Genomic DNA, 15,674 nt, shown 5'->3' with positions numbered 1-15,674 from the left:
ACCTATTGTCAGCCAATCAGTGAAAGCCAGAGTGATTTGAGTTTAAGGCATAGTCCTTAAGAAAGAAATCTGGCCATCAACCTCAGGGAATCTCATGAGGTTTCAGTGATCAAAATTTATATTCCTTTGGGCAGAGTACCCACATATAGGGTATATAATAATAGTTATTATTATCACTGCAAAACTACCACTAATGCACAATTAATCACAGGTTATGATTCTATGGGTTTCAGAGATCCACACTTTGCTAAGTTATTGACTTTTCTAAAAAAACCAAACCTTATGCTTGTACAATCTATAAGCATTCATTAGGCACCTAGTATGGTGCTAGGTGCTGGAGGTTCAAAGGCAAAAATAAAACAGGCCCTTCTTTCAAGGAGCTTACATTCTATAAGGGGAGACATAAATATAAGTAAGTATGCACCAAATAAAATACATACATACAAAATAATTTAAGGAGGAGTCACTAGCAGTTGTGGAGGTCAGGAAAGGTCTTACATGAAAAATGATGCCTAAGTTGAGCTCTGAAGGAAACTATGAATTATAAAAAATGAAGTTGAAGTGGCATATCTCAGGCATGAGAAGCAACCATCCAGAGTTGAGTAGTAGACACTGTAATGACCATGAAGACAGTAAGATCTGGGTTCAAAATTTACTTCTGACATACACTACCCCTCTGACCATGGGCAAGGTATTTACTGTGCCACAGCAACTTTCTAAGACTATCTGATCTATGGCAAAGGGCACTACTACTCATTAAGCTTCTTGTCTACAAGGGTGTGACTCATTTTGAAAATGCCTTTGGTTAGGAGTTTCCATACCAGAAATTGACTATACTCAAAAAATCACAGGTCTAGACTAAAATATGTGTGTTTGAACATATATATTAATATGTATACATGTATACCTATATGTGTGTGTGTATATGTATACATGTGTATATGTATATATAAATACATGAAAACTTTGAACTTTTGAAAGCATTTTCATATCTACTATCTTACTCTCTCATAATAATCCTATGAGGAAAGTGGGTCAAGCATTATTATTCCCATGTATATATGAGAGTTAAAGTGCCTTGCTCAAGGTCAAATAACATCTTGATCAAATTCACACAGCATGATGATGTTTGCAAAGAGCTTTCCTCACAACAGCCCTGTCAGGGATGACAGGAAAGCATTATTATCTACATTTAGTAATGAGGAAGTTAAGGCTCTGAAATGTTAAGTAACTTGTCTTCTTTCCACTGACAGCACCATCATCTTCCCAGTCATTTTTGACTCTTCTCCCACATCCAAGGAGCTACCAAGTCTTATTGATTATACCTTTGCAATGTATTCTGACTCAACTCTTTTCTCTGGGATAATGACATTCTAGCAATTCACCTGCCCTACTCTATGCATGCCTGCCTAGGGGACACATGGCAGCATGAAATAAGATGTATTTAAATGTTTTCTTGCTCATTTAACTCTTTTTTATATCAACATAAGTCGTGTTTGTATCTGAATTCCCTCTATACATTCATGTTCTCTGTTTTATATAGAAAACTCAATCTGGGGTGCTTGTTTATGTAACCAATGCTATCAAGTAGCCAGCATTAAATGCTTTCTTCCCACTCTGTGAACATGGCAGCCTGGAATAATTGATGGGTTACTGGACTTGCTGTTGTGAAGACCCAGGTTCGAATCTCATTGCCTCTACTTACTAGATACACGACCACAGTCAAGTCATTTAACTTCTCTGAGACATGGTCGACTGTCCAAAAATATGGACCACAGTTGGCAGGCTCTCCAATGGAAGGACTTTCTGCCCTAATAAAATCACATGTCCTTTGTGTATTACACTGTATTAAGATTTGGGAATATAAAAGTTCTTCCTCCTCCCTTAGGTTTAGAAGCACTTATAATCAATTTAAGGAAACAGAATATGTTGATAAAAATAAATAAATAAAAAGGATATAAGAAACAGACATACTTTCAGGGTGAAATTGCTGGGGAACAGCTCTTGGGTTCAATGCTAGCCTAAGTCCACAAAAGCCTTAGTCTAGGTCTAGGTCCTCACAATCATGGTATGGAGGTGACACTGGGTTCTCAAAGAATATGCCACTGCAGCATAAACTCTAGCAGTCTGGCAGATAAAGTCCCAGTGATGGGCTATTCTCTGAAGTGCAACTTAGACAAAGTCAGAGAAACTAATCATTAAGTTGGCTGGAGGCTGATGGATTTTTTTCAGCCACATCAAGTCAGGAAGACTGTCTACTAAGTTAGGGTAGAATTGTGGTCTGACGGGGCAAAAGGAGCACCTGCACTGAGGAAGGCAGTGTGACAGGGAGGATAACATGCTAAATCTGGAGACTGGAAGACCTCTTGGGTTCAAATCCCACTGCTACTTGTGACCATGAGAAAGTAATTTCCTCTCTCGAGCCTCAGTTTCCTTACCTATAGAATCAGGATAATAATGCTTATAATGATTACTCCATGTGATGTTGGGAGGTCCATATGAGATAATCCATGTAAAGCACTTTGCCAACTTCATCACACTGATTAAATGTCAGCTACTATTATCTATGATAATTACTGCAGATTCTACTGAAATAACAGATACGTAAAGTCAAATAGCAACCATACTTCCTAACAATAATGGTATCCCTTAAAAACAAAATCTGAGATGCCCAGATCTTGTGCTGGAATAGTGCACCAGTTATGAGTCCATCAAAGTCTAGTGAGATAAGTGTTTACTTTTTTCTTCCCTCTTTTCAGTGGCAATTTACTCGATACCTCTAGGTTGCCAGCCCAAAGCCTCTTGGGCCAATGTATACACAGGACATCACAAAGAAAGGTCAGCTGTAGCGCACCCACAGGCTTTGGTACCAATCTCTGTGTCACTGAATCAAACATTTACATCCCTCTTTTTTTCCCCTAAGGAAAGTCACTGAAGTCCAAGGAACAACTCCATGGGCCTGGACAGCATCTCCTCTGGCCAGGTGCCCAATGGCCTTGTCAAGTCTCTGGAGTGCATCCAGACCTCACCAAGCAAGCATTCCTGTCAATGAGTCTTTGGCATTTCAGCCCAGCTGAGCAGAAACTTCTTTTTCAGCTAAATGGAGGACATTGCCCAGCCTGCCATGGTGGGGCCATGGGAATGGGTGAGGCTTGCACTTGAAATGTCAAAATTATAACCTCAAGAGGAAGGACCGTAATAAAGGCTCCCTTTTTCTTAGGTGAGTATTACTATTACTATCATGATGTCCCATTGATAGGTGGTTCCAGATAATGATTGTAATGAGTTAATGATACTGATAATAATAGCAGCTCACACTGACATGGTGTTTTGGAGTTTTGCAAAACATTTTCTATATATTATCTCAGTAGACCTCAAAATAACTCTGAGGTAATAAATGCTATTATTATCCCCATTTTATAGATGAAAATACTGATGCTCACTGAGGTAAAGTGATTTCCCAGGCTAGTAAGGATCTGAATTAGAATTTGAATTTAGGTCTTATTTACTGCAAGTCCAATTTTATTTTTATTTCTCAGAGACTTTTTTATTTAATTTCCTAAATGTGTTATTTTTTTCAATGTTGTATTTAAATCTCAACACTGAGCATCAATACAAAAAACTAACCTTGTTCACTAATTTAATTAAGTGCAATGCACAAAGTATCCTAACACTATTCCAGCTATTCCCTCTAAGTTCCCATTAGGATTGTCTGTCTCCTCTTTCTCATTTACTTTTGTTCATGTGATCATAGTTAGCATCTACTCTAGCCTTTTGGAGATATTGAGCTTACAGAAGTGGAGGAGGAAGATGTCATAAAGCACTCATATGCTAACATGTAGGATAGAGATCGGACTTGAACTTGCTGATCCCAGAGAAGTTACAAAAAGAAGGAATTGGGGGGCAGCTAGGTGGCGCAGTGGATAGGGCACCAGCCCTGGAGTCAGGAGGACCCAAGTTCAAATCCAGCCTCAGACACATAACACTAGAAGGGCAAGTCCCTTAATCCCAATTGCCTCACCCAAAAATAAAGAGAGAGAGAGAGAGAGAGAGAGAGAGAGAGAGAGAGAGAGAGAGAGAGAGAGAGAGAGAGAGAGAGAGAGAGAGAGAGAGAGAGAGAGAGAGAGATGGATGAATAAATACAGAAATGGAAAAGGAATTGGCAAGGAAGAACTTCCTGTCTTTTGAGCTGTCCAAAAATGGAATGGTCTGCCTTTAGGTAGTGAGTTCCCCTTCCCTGGAGGTCTTTGGATTTTCTCTTGGATATGGCAGAGAGGATATTTCTTCAACTGATGCCCTTGTAGGTCTCTTCAACCACTGAGATTCTAAGATCTTTTAAATGAAGACACTAAAACCTCACATGGGAACCACGTCTCTTCAGGGACAAGGGACCTAATCTGTTCCACGTGCCTCTGAGAATGAAAAGGGTCAAAAACTATTTTCATAGTAATGCTAGGCAGCTTTAAATTTCTAATATGGTAAACTACAATAAATATAACCCACATAAACATAAACTCTTTGCAGGGAACCTTAATGATTTTTAAGAGTGTAAGAGGGTCCAGAGACCAAAAAGTTTGAGAGATGCTACTGTTGTAGCAACACCATCCCCTATCCAATCCCCCAACTGCTAGAACCTTCCTTCCCAAAATACCTCATCTTTATGTGTATTTACTAACTATCCACTTGTATTTTATCTATTTTCCCATGTCCTAGTCTCTGCCGTCAGGCTGTAAGCTCCTTGTGCTTCATACTCTGTTCTTCTTCATTCTTGTTTCCTTAGCATCTAGCACAGTTCTTGGCACATAAAAAGGGCTTACTTGATCATTTGTTGATTGATTAATCGATTCATGCTTCTGGTAGGGGGATGGACTAGGCAGCCTTCAACTCCTCCAAGATGCCACGACTGTCTTACCATGATGACATTAGCTGTGGAGTCTGCAAGGACGTGATTAGCTCTCCCACAGTTTTGGTTCCCCCTCTCCCAGTTTCAGAGCTAATAGCTGGGGAGTCAGAAGAGGCCAGGTTGCAACCCTGCTGTTCTCAAGTGGGCATTAATTACTGAGCCTTTCATCAGAGCTTGGGCCCTTGACAAGACGTGCTTTCTGATGAGTTGTTCCCAAAGCACTCTGGGTCAGAGGAACCCAAATCTTCAGAGGCTGCTGCCAGTCTTATCAAAGGATGACTAAATCCCTGGAATGCTTGGTGGGTAATAAGATAGGCTTTATTCCCCATGTTCGTTCTGATGCAACCTGAGAGCCAACCCATAGCAGACAGCTTCTCTAGGCCCTAGATCTTTCTAAGGGAATGCTCAGTATTTTTTTAAGCAAGGATGCAAAATGGATCCAAACTGCTGTTACCTTGTGGCCCCCATCAATGCCCAAATCTCAAATGCCAGCATGACTGTGCAGGCAGCAACTCTTCTTGTTGCTCACACACAGTCTCGTAAAGCACTGTAATGTACTCCACGTGACCAGGTCCCTGGCTGGAGATGCCTGCTCAGTATGGATCATAAGGCCACAGATTTAGAGTTGGGAGGGTCCTTCTTTAGAAGTCATCCAGTCCAACCCTCTTTTACGGAGATGAGTAAACTGAGGCTGAGACTTGCTGAAATTGAAGTGACTTGTCCAAGGTTATATAGTGTCAAAGACAGGATTTAAACTCAATTCTTCAGATAACGAAGGAGGGCAGGAAGATGGGACAGCAGAATTCAACAGTGGTTTACATGTTAATTTCCAAGCCAGTCAAATCAACTGGCCAGCTGTCCTGGTACAACCTCTGGGACTGAAGGAATATTTATGGTGCTCTAAGCACAATCAGGCTATAAGGAACCCCCAAAAGTCTTACCAGAGAAGAGGCCAAGGGCTACGAATGGGGCAGGAGAGCTGTGCTATCAGATCACTAATGGTAGGGATACATTTGCTGATAATTTACCCGTCATCCAGGACCCACTGCCAGAGCAAAGACTCCAGTGGTTAGTACCATTGAGTGAGGCTTATAAAATGGAAGGACAGCACTGAAAGCAAAAGGTATAACAGGAGGGGAGGTAAAAGAACAAGGAGATCTTGATTTTGCAATTCCTCTTTTCTTTCTATTTAGTTATTTAATATCATTGATAAAGATCTAGAAAGGATCTCAGAATCCCTTCATTTTATGGACAGGGAAAGTGAAGAAGAGAAGTAAAGTGATTTGTTCTAGTCACATGGACAGTAAGTCATTCTAGATCTGCCTTGTATTATCTATATGATCTGGGGAAGTCACTCCTTTTCTATGGGCATCTGTTTCTTTACATGTAAAAAGCAGGGATTGGAACAGATGGCTTCTGATAGCTTCCAGGTCTAAATCTATGATCTTAAGCTCTAACTGTCCTTTGCTCCTGTCACCGTTATCCAAAAGGTAGGGTAAAGGAGTTGGAATTCACTGGAGATGCAGCATAGTACAGAACAAGGAGTACAGTAGGCAATGGGTTTAGATACCACCTCTAACATTTAACTATATATGTTACCTTAAGCAAGTCATTTAACCTCCCTCAAGGGAGGTCTATCAATTGGGGAATGGATAAACAAGTTGTTGTATATGATTGTGATGGAATACTATTGTACTGTAAGAAACAAGGGAGATGAATTCAGAAAAACCTGGGAAGATTTGTATGAACTAATTCAAAGTGAAGTGAGCAGAATCAGAAGAACATTAATAGCAACAATAATAATGTAATGATGATCAACTATGAAACACTTAACTATTCTGATCAAGACAATAATCTAAGACAATTCCAAAGGATTCACAATGAAAAATACTATCTATATCCAGAAAGAGAACTGATGAACTCTGAGTGCATATTAAAGCATTTTTCACTTACTTTTTTTCTCTTACTTTTTTTTTACAACATGGTTAATGGAAATATGTTTTGCATGATTTCACATGTACAGTTAATATCATATGCTTGCCTTTTCAATGGGTGGGGGACAGGCTAAAGGAAGAGAAAGAATGCAAAATTGTTGGAACTCCAAATTTTAAAAAAATATATGTTAAAATAAAATATATTTAAAAATTGAAAAAAAACTTCCTCAATTTCATTATTTATAAAATTAGTTGGTTAGTCTCACTTGATTTATGATTACGTGATCCTTAGCAACAATTGAAGTCTGATGTTTGTCTATAATTCAAGAAAACTAGTCAATTTCCCACAATCTTCAGTGTTTCATTAGGAAACCATGTTGCTAGAAACCAGCCTGGCAGAAACTAGATATAGACTATTCACCCCATATACTAAGATAAGTTCCAAATGGGTTATGGCTTAGATATAAGGGTGATATCATTAACATATAAGGAGCAATGAAGAAATTACCTCTATGGATAGAGGAAGAATTCATGGCCACACAAGGAACAGACAGAATCGCAGGAGATAAAATAGATGCTTTTGATACCATAAAATTAAGACATTTTTTGCCCTTCCAAAATGATTCTAACTAAAATTAGAAGGGAAGCAGGTAAATGGATAAAACATCTTCACCACAAGTTTCTCTGGTAAAGGTCCAACTTCTAAAATATGTAAGGAACATATTCAAACTGAAAAGAATAAGTTGTTCTACAACTGATAAATAGTCAAAGGATATGAATAATTTTCAAAAGAAGAAATCCAAGTTATTAATAGCCATATGAAAAATGTATAACTAGTAACTCTGAGGTTCCACCTCCATCCACAGGCTTGACAAACTTGTCTAAAGAAAGAAAATGACAAATATTGGAGGGGCTATGTGAAAATAGGCACATTGCTACACTTTTGGTGGACCTGGGAAATGGTCCAGCCATTCTAGAAATCATTTGGAAACATAACCCCAAAGTTAACAAAATGTGCATACTCTCTGAATCAGGGATATCCACTGATAGACCTAGACCCCAAAGAGATAAAAGTGGAAAAGGATCCATGTGTACAAAAATATTTAGAAAAACTCTTTTTGTAGTGGCAAAGAACTGGAAACTAAAGGAATGTGAATTGAATGGGAAAGAAATAAACTTTGGTATGTGTGTGGAATGGAATACTATTATACCACTAGAAATAATGTAAAGAACAGTTTTAGAGAAACCTGGGAAGATCTGTATAAACTGAAGCAGAATGAAGTGAGCAGAACCCAGGAGAACAATGTATATATTAATAACACTATAAAAAGCAAATAACTGAAAGATTTAAGAACTCTCATCAATACAATGATGAACCAGAGGATGGTACAAGATATAGAATGAGATATACATATACATATATAGGTATATAGACATTAGAAATGGCCAATGAAGGAATTTGTTTTGCTTGACTATGTATGTTTGTTATAGGATTTTGTTTTTCTTTGTTCTTCAGTGGGGAGGGGGGGAAGCAGGAGAGAGACAGAAAAAAATTTGTTCATTGAAAAATAAACTTGAACTTAAAAAACATTACTCTTGTTTGTTGCTGAGTAACAGAATCCAAGGAACTAAAAATTTGAAGCCATTAAGATTCACTGCCTAAAACAAGCCTATTTATAAAGAAGAAGTACTCAAATTACCACTAAGAACAATTTTCCCCAGATTCCTCCTGTTGCTTATACTTCATTCACTAAGTTTTGACTGGATTTCCCTGATATGTTATATCCTAAACTGTTAAAAAGATTTTGGAAGAGGATACATCCTGGGAAATAACATTTTATTGGGACTGATAAGAGGTCAGCTATGCAATCAGGTCCATTAAATGATTCCTGTTTATTTTTGTGAAGGAGAATTTTTTTTGGGGGGGTGGGAGGGGAGAAGTGGGAAGAAGGCTACTGTATAGATGAGAAAGTAGGAAGGTGATATTAAATTCACCTCAACATTTAGAAAACTCAGCCTGGGATAGTGGTGCATATCTGTAATCCCTGCTACTAAGGTGGGGCTAAGGTTGGTGAATCACTTGAGCTCGGGAGTTCTGAGCTGCAGTTGGGCTAAAGTCAGTTGGGTGCTCACATTAAATAAAGCACTAGCATGGAGAGCCCCTCAGTGAGGAGAGAGGGAACAGATGAGGTCAAAGCTTCAGCAGTGGGAATTGGCTACATTTACAGATTGGGAGACATAGGGAGACCCAAACAGTAAGTTAGTTGATAAACACGTATCTTCTATGTGCTAAAAGGGGCAGCCAAGTGTCCAGTGGATAGAGGGCTGGACTTGGAGTCAGGAAGACTTATCTTTCCGAATTCAAATCAGGCCTCAGATACTTACTGTCAGTGTAACCTTGGGCAAGTCACTTAACCCTGTTTGCCCCAGTTTTTCCTCATCTGTAAAGTGAGCTGGAGAAGGAAATGGCAAACCACTCCAGTATCTTTGCCAAGAAAACCCCAAATGAGGTCATGCAGAGTTGGACACAACTAAACAACAAAATAAGTGCCTTCTATGTGCTAAGCAGGGAAGATACTAAGAAAGGCAAAAGTTAATTCTTGCTCTCAAAGAGCTCACAGTCTCAAAAAAAAAACACCCCTCAAAATACTTACAAAACTCTTAGGGATCTTTCGGCATCAAAATACAGCAGACCCAGATTTATCAGTATAGTGGGAAAAGGTCCACTGGTTCTTGAGACAAGAGACCTTGGTTTAAATATCACCTGTGTGACTTTCAAGAAATCAGGACTTCTTACGAGCTGTGTGACCCCGGGCAAGTCACTTAACCCCGTTGCCTAGCCAAAAAAAAAAAAATCAGGACTTCCCAGGCCTCAGTTTCCTTAACTCTAAAATGAGGAGTGACGAATTTGATTGACCTCCAAGATCCCATTCAGAGCAACTCTATCATCCATTGACTCATTCAATGCAAAACTGCCTTCACTGGGCAAAGGACCAAATTCAGCTAGGTAAGGGGGCATCTCCAGTAATCTGGAATGGGAAAACCTACACAAGTTGCCCCATCATTTTTGCTTTTTAAAACACTCTGACAGTGTTTCCTTATAGTTCCTCAAAAAGCTCTTAACCTTAGTATTTTTCCCAGGCTTACAAAATAGGTTGCCGTGGTTTCTCCAGGCATCTCAAGGCTAGGTTGTGAGCAGGCGGTTAAATAGCCCATTAACAAACTCAGAGATAATCCTGTGAGACCCTCAAAGGGCTGAGGTAGTGAACTGTTTTTGAAATGAGTTCCTTAAAAAAGAAAATTAAGAGATTTAAATGATGAAAAAAAGTAATAGAGATCTTGTAGAAATAGCTGTTTTCAAAAAGTGCACAAGAAACTACTTGGAAAAGGTGTGTCAAGTGCAGAAACAGATCCGTTACCAAATCTAAGCTGTTCTATGGGGTTGTTCAAAAATTCCTTCCCTGATTCAGATATGTTGAAAATCAACCATGGAGACTGAGTATTGGCCAAGTTATTAACTACTCTCTTTTATTTTCATTAGTACATGAAGTAGGACTAAGAATCATAAAATGGAAGGAGACATTTGGGTCCTAGTCTCAATGTAAGGTTTGCAATGGAAAGAGTGCTAAGTTTGCAGTCACAGGACCTCAGTTTGAATTCTGACATTGCCATCAAATACCTGAATTCAAATACTAGTTTTGCCACCTACTTCCTGTGGAACTTTGGACAAGTCACTTAGCCTCTGTGGACCTCAGATTTCACTTGTAATAAAATGAGTGGGTTGGACTAGATGACCTGTAAGGGCCCTTTCTGCTCTCTATGAGTTGAGGATAACCCAATCCTTTCATTTCATCTCACAGTCTTAACTGCTATGAAAAAAAATAAGCCAACTGTTGGGACACAAAGTCTAGGAAATGGATTGCCTGAGTGACAGGAGATAATGACTGCTGATAAATTTTCTAATTTTGGATGCCTTGTTATTATAAACATTGAGATAGGAGATGGCCTAATTTACCATCTTGAAATATCAGTGTGGAAGTGAAAGACCCTTAAAGTTTCCTGCCAGAACAATAAACAGTCACTATTTACACTCATTCTGAGCCATCAAAAACCCAAACAATGAGCCATAGATTCACTAAGAATTAGGAGAAATGATCAAACAAGACGCTTTCTAGTATGTTAACTAGAAAGCAACTAAGTCTGGCCAGAGAATGTCACTAAAATAGAGGGGGGAAACCACATTTTGATATGATTCGTATATTTGGTTTTTATCTTCTTTTTGCGTTTAGTGGTTTGTTTTTGAGGGGGGAGGGGTATGCTGTGACTTCATTGGTATAGGTAGAGAACTCAGAATGTAGAAATTTGGGACTGAAGCTTAGGAGAAAGACTAGGGCTCAATACATTGATCTGGGAATACTGAATCCTATTCATAGAGATGATCATTGAACCTAGAGGAGCTGATGAGATCAAGTGAGATAGCACAGAAAGTGAAGCTGAATGCATAGTTTTTGCTAATATAGAAAAAAATACTGGATCACAGCCTTTATGTCAGAGGCCATATAATCCAAAGCCTTCAATTTTCAAGATGGGGGAAAGAAAAAATGTTAAAGCCCAGAGAGATTTAAGTGACTTGCCTAAAGTCACTCAGTAAGTTATAAAGGTAGGATTTGAGCCCAGGTCCCTTAAACTCTAAAGCTACTCTTCCCACTGTCTTCAGCTGCCTTCTTTATTATCTTTTCTTAATATCAAAATATAACCAACAAACTTTTTTTAAACAGGCACCAGGAATGAATCAGGAATGAAGTCAATCTACTGAATTTAAGAAAAGGGGAAAAAGTTTCTTTTCCCAGAGGCCTATTCCAAAGGTTCCCTTTAAGAGCGTCTTACATCTGAGGAAGGGACTTGTCCCCGAATGACACACACCATTCTGGGCTGGATCAGAATCTTAACAAAGCTAAGGAGGACACAGTTACACACAGATTAGTACACTCCCTGACCTAGACATGAGCAGCTCCTTCCATCTGCAGTTCTGTAACAGATCCTTCATCCTTTTTCCTTTCCTTTCTACTAAGCCATAGGCTTTCTAAGTAAATACATGCAGAATTAGTATCAGATAAAGGCTTTATTTTTAATAGTTTGAGACCTATTCTCTCACTCCACCCCTAGCCCCACTAAATTTCTCTGATTCTATCAACATCTAGCAATATTCTCAATGCATTTTAGGAACCTCTAAGAATTATGAAACAATTTACGATTAACCCCAGATCATTTAGCAAATCCATTGATTTTCTCCAGATTTTTAATTGTTTATATGAGAAAATTACATATATGTATGCATGTGTTATACTCGTATGTATATATGCATACACACACATATATATATATAACATATAAATATAAATAAACATTTTTTCCTTCGCACTGAATGTTTAGGAACCTTTATTTATACTGGGAGAGCTATTGAAAGTCATCTACCCAGTATTTGAAAAGTATGTGTCAGATAACCAACAGAGCCCCTTGTATTAAAAATGGCCCTGGTGCCTTCAGACAGAAGTAGAATTCAGAAACACTTGAGTGTTAATTTAAGGGATAGAAATTAAAATAACTCATCCTAAGAGTTTTGATCAAGCTGCTCTTCAATCACCATGTATTCTGCTAAATGATATGTACAAACTTATGGGATGGAGATAAAAGGCCCAACAACTATACTGAGTATTCCCCAACCCTTTCCCAAGGGCAAAATTATAAGGCCAGTAAATTCTGCCTCTAATGTCATTCCCATTTACTACCTGGCTACCTATGGCACCACAGCCCCACTATGGCACACCTCAGTGGTCAGATCTGTGAAACAAAAGCCTATCTATGCTCCATCTCCTTCTTAAACAACCTCTCCTGACCTCCCTGCAACAAACATGCATCCTTAGTCCAATTCCCTTAGGGCCCAATAGCAATTTTATAAGGTGATGGCTAACTAACCAGATGAACAACACCTACTAACATAGTAATGGGCAACAAAAGGTTACATTAGACTCTAACTGTATAGGTGGAAAGAAATCTGGACTTGAACTGAGGAAACCTAGATGGCAAATCATGGTTCTACCACTAATTAACTGTGTGACCTTGACTAATTTTTTTCTCTGTAACTGTAAAATGAAAGGTTGCAATGACAGCCCCCTTTCCATAGCCCCTGTGTCTGTCAAATCTGTTTCATATGTGTGAGATCCTCAATACTGAAACCACCCATTCTAGCACTGAACAAATCCTGTGTGAATTGTTAATAATCCATTTTTTCCTAAGTGGCTCATTGATTGAGAGCCTAAGGGAATATGCACCCAAACTCACTCTCTCTTTCTCTCTCTCTCTCTCTCTCTCTCTCTCTCTCTCTCTCTCTCTCTCTCTCTCTCTCTCTCTCTCTCTCTCTCGCTCACTCACAGACACACAGACACACGATAAAATAGCTTTTTAATCAAAAATGTAAAGGAAACCTCACTCCCTTCTCATTTTATCTACCTTTCCCAGGCTTCAACCAGAGAGCTTTCAACCGCCTCTGACAATAACAATCCTCACCTTTTTCAATTCAAAAAGGAGGCAGCTGGGTGCAGTGAAAAGAGTGCTGGGAAGTCAGAGGGCTTAGGTTCAAATTTAGCCTCTGTTTGACCTGTGTGACCTTGGATAAGTGTTTAACCTCTCTGGGTCCCAGATGCTCATCTGTAAGATGAAGGGGTTGGACCAGACGGTCTCCAGGGTCCTTTTCAAGCTCGAGGTTTCTGATGATGCTATGATCTACATCCACCTCCATCCTGCTCCTGTGTTTTGATAATCTGCTAGGGGCCAGAACATTGGTCAGCAACCCTAAAAGTATAACTGAATAAAAGTTACCATTAAAAAGTGAGGTTGTAATAAATGCCTTTCCATTCAAGGAGATACCTTAAAGATGGTCTTTTAGGACAGTCTTCCCTTCCTTCCTGAATTTCACATAAGCACATAATTTCTAATTGTATTTGGCATTCCAGTTTGCAACCAACTCCCTCTCTACCATCCCAGAAAAAAAGATTGGATTGGGAGTAGTAATTAATTGATTTCTGTCAACATTTTTATTGAGGCCAGTTCACAAAATTTAAAAAAATCATAAGATCATAGATCTAGAGCAAGAAGTAGCCATCAAGTTTAATTTCCTTATTTTTCAGATAACGAAACTAAGGCCCAGGGATGTTGAATGATTTGCCCAAGGTGGCATAATCTGAACGCAAGTCTTCTGACTCCAAAATTAGAGCTCTTTCCACTGTATCACAAAGTCTCCCAAGAACTAACATATAAGAAATATTTCCTTCCCTTTGCCTTTATCCATCCACATCCCTATTCCACCTATCCCCTCTCCCCACCACTACCATCTTCTTCTCTCTCAGTCAGAGATACCACTTTCTCTATGGTTCAGTTCCGGTAGTTTCTTCCCAGATGAACTACAGCTGTACCACCCAAAGCAGACCAAGCCCAGAAGCCAGAAGCTTAGCCACTTAATTCTAAATTCCCTGTGACCTCAATTCCCTCATCTCCCCCTGGGCCATTTTCTGCCCAACCACCAGGAAAGCGTAACCACTTCCTCTACTTTCTCTGAGAAACACAATCAAATCACAACTACCAATACCTCAGGAAAAGGTATGTCAATGGATTACCCTATGTACCCACCATCCCAGTGACCTCTCAGATCAGAATATCCTTCTCTGGACCCACTCTCTTATATGTGTTAACTCCCCCTGTTAGAATGTAGCCCCCTTGAGGGCAAGGACTAGTTCTCTTTTGTATTTGTATAACTAGTGTTTATTTAGTACAGTGCTTTGCACATGGTGTTTAACAAATGCTTTTTCATTCTTTCACAGAGCTATGCACAATAGCCACTTTCTGATTCTAACTTGTCAGAAAAGATAAGGCTTCCTTGGTGTCAGTTAAGATCCTCTAAAGCCACTCTCAGCCCCCAAAGAACTTGTGAAGCAACCCATTCTCCATGTAGATTTTAGACTAGGCTCACCCCTCATCCCGACCAGAAGAGGAAGTGCTGTTGTCCAGTGCTCAGGTTCAAAAGATGAGCTGTGGTATTTCTTGCCTTCTCAATAGATGGGGGAGGAAAGGAAGGAGGAAGAGAATTTGGAATTGAAAATAAAACTTAAAAAAAAAAAGATGAGCCATGGGCATGGGAAATCTATAACAAAGCTTCAGCATTCTCCATATAAGCACTTGTCTTGGCGGTTTGTATATTTTCACTGGGGAAACTTAAACTCTGTTACAGTGATATGAAAAAGGGATTTAAAAACAAAACAAAACCACAATGCAAAAACTATAGCTCACCCTGCACTCGTGGGGATAGGAATGGAAGCAAGACCAAAAAACAGCTTCTCACTCCCTCATGCCTGTATCTTTAAGCATGAAAAGTCACCATCTACTTTGAGTCACTGGAATTTTGCACTTGGATAAAAGATACGTATGTGTATAAACAGAAGCCCTGCAGCCTGCTGGCTCTTCTGGTTGTCATGAAGGTTTCTAGTTTCTCCATGCTGCCTGTCAAAGACGATCAAGTGGGCATAAGTGATGACAGGCTTCACGCTAGAAAATCGGCAGAGCTCTGCATTACCCTCTGGCATTGGGTGGGGCTCAGGCCCATTTTTTTCTGGTCGATGGAAAAAGAGATCTAAAACAGACATGGATGATACTTTGGGATGGAGAGTGAGATGACAAGTGTCCACGGAAGCACCATAGAAATAGTGTGGAACAGCAGGAAAAGCTCTGGCCCTGGAGCGAGGGGATCTAGATTCAAATCCAACTTCGAACACTAATTAGGTGAG

The 15,674-nt window shown here is 39.4% G+C and overlaps 1 protein-coding gene across 4 annotated transcripts in view; it reads right to left on the bottom strand.

Annotated features, from left to right (window-relative positions):
* Nucleotides 1-15,674, bottom strand: part of AMOTL1 (angiomotin like 1) — a 229,816-nt gene that overhangs the window by 34,037 nt on the left and 180,105 nt on the right. The window lies entirely within an intron of this gene.

Source organism: Phascolarctos cinereus, unplaced genomic scaffold (genome assembly GCF_003287225.1).
Source record: "Phascolarctos cinereus isolate Bilbo 61053 unplaced genomic scaffold, phaCin_HiC Scaffold_726;HRSCAF=1367, whole genome shotgun sequence".
In the NCBI taxonomy this organism is placed as follows: Eukaryota; Metazoa; Chordata; class Mammalia; order Diprotodontia; family Phascolarctidae; genus Phascolarctos; species Phascolarctos cinereus.
This window is presented reverse-complemented; position numbering and strand designations above follow the sequence as displayed.